This window comes from Oratosquilla oratoria, chromosome 35, assembly GCF_046742065.1.
Source record: "Oratosquilla oratoria isolate Oo_2021 chromosome 35, ASM4674206v1, whole genome shotgun sequence".
NCBI lineage: Eukaryota > Metazoa > Arthropoda > Malacostraca > Stomatopoda > Squillidae > Oratosquilla > Oratosquilla oratoria.
The window spans coordinates 6,464,997-6,467,496 of NC_134811.1; positions in this window are offsets into that span (position 1 = coordinate 6,464,997).

Here is a 2,500-nt window from a genome sequence, read left to right on the forward strand (position 1 = left end):
CGATTTTTATTCCCTGACATCCTAGTAAAAAAAAAAGAAAAAAAAAAAAAAAAAAGATAGAGAAATAAATAAATAAATGAATGAATAGATAAATAGATAAATAAATGAATAAGTGAATAAATGAATAAATGAATAAATGAATAAATGAATAAATGAATAAATGAATAAATGAATAAATGAATAAATGAATAAATGAATAAATGAATAAATGAATAAATTAATAAATGAATAAATAAATAAATAAATAAATACATAAATAAATTGATAAATGAATAAATTAATAGATAGATAAATAAATAAATAAATTGTGGTCATTCCAGTCGCACTCATATAAGACTGTAGCGTCAGGAGACAACTTCCGATGGAGCGCACGAAGAGGGCGCCCTCAGAGCGTTGATCGGATCTGTTGAGAGTTACTCGGAGTGGGAAGTGTGGCTGTATGGATACCTGCTACGAAGGGACCGTGGTGACTGGCGACGGCGTGTCACTGAAGCAGCACTTCTGATGATCTACGCGGGGTAAGCAAAAGGCATAAGCATAACTTGAGACAATCACTTGAGTTATCACATATAATTCTGAGACAGAGAACTTATTGTTTTATACCAACGGCCATATATGATTTTGTGATATTACGTATACATTAGTGTATCTATTTTTTGCACAAGTTTGAATGCTGATAAATCTAAACATGAAAAATACAATGATTTCAAATATCGTAGTAATGCACATTATATTAGTTACCCCTTAAATAATTTATTTTCTTTAAGTTTCGAGGTTTGAAAGAAAACGAAACTAAGAAATAATGTCCACAAGTAATTCAACAACTATAATTATCTAATACCTCTGTACAATACTGGTGAATAATTGCAAATCTACAGTTACATAATTAAAAGAGATAACATAAAAATATTAGAAATAGTAAAGTAGAAATTCATATCGAATATCAATAATGCACTATGTAAAAAACCAAGAGGCTGTGTAAATAGTAGGTAAATAGCCATTGTGTAATATTTTTAAATACTCTAACCTGTGTCCGTTATCACTCTCGATGTCGATATTTATATTACAGACAAAACAATCAGCTTTGCTGACAATACATACATACATACATACATACATACATACATACATACTTACATACATACATACATACATACATACATACATACATACATACATACATACATACATACATACATACATACATACATACATACATACATACATACATACATACATACATACATACATACATACATACATACATACATACATACATACATACATACATACATACATACCGGTACATGTACCAAAGGCTTTTCCTCTTACAAGGGAGGTAGCCAAAAAACAAAGCCATAATTTAACATAAAAACCACTCCCACCCATTCCATCCCCTACATACTCCCCTCCCCTCTACCCTCTTCTCTCCCTCTTATCTTAGCACCTGCTGGATGACGGTTTATCCCTGCATCTTGTCCACTGCCCTGGGTCAGAAGCATTGTCGCAAGACACAGCACATCCACAGCAAGGCCACTTCATTAAATCGGCGACCCCCCTCTCCGTCCCTTCATGCAGAAAAGGAGAAGACGGAGAGAAATCCCTTCAGGCTGTGTCAATTTATTTCTCATATGTATTCCCTCACTCCCCCATCCCCCACCTACTCCCCCTCATGCATCGCAGATCATCCATACAAACCATTCTCCATTCATCCCTGTCTTCTGTCCCCTCCCGTCCTTCCTCAATAGACCACATGCTCAGTTTCCCCCATCCATCCATCTCATCCTAGGATGCCCCCTCATGTTCACTCTTTCCACCTCTACCTTCCACACCTCTTTTACTAGTCTCTCTTCACTCATTCTTTCCATGTGTCCAAACCATCCTAATACTCTTTCATCAACCCAATCTCCCAACTCCCTTTCCACCCATGTTCTCCTCATTTCTCACTCTATTTAGCCTAGTAACCCCTATCATACTTCTTAGACACCTCATCTCAAACACATTCAAACTCCTCCTCTCTCTCTTATGTCCCATGTTTCTGCCCCGTACAGTGCTGTCGGCATAATCACTCTTTCACACAATCTCCTCTTAGCATCCATTCCGAATGTCTATTTCTCATTACACTTTTTAATCCCCCATGGCATTTACTCGCTTCTCTCAATCTACGTTCTACCTCCACCCCTACTCCCCTCTCTCCTGCCACATTTGCACCCAAGTATCTAAAACTATCCACTTCTTCCAGTCTCTCTCCCCTAATACTTACTTCTAGTCTGCTGCCACTTTCTCCCCTTGTACATCTCATCCTCTTACTTTAACCCACACTTATCTTCAACTTCCTTCTTTCGCACACCTTCCCAAACTCTGTCACTAACTTTCTCAATTCCTCCTCTGATCCTGCCATAAGCGCAGTGTCGTCAGCAAACAATAACTGGCTCACCTCCCACTTTTCTCTCTTTTCTTTGACCATCTCCAATACCTGACCCACTACCCTTGCATTTAC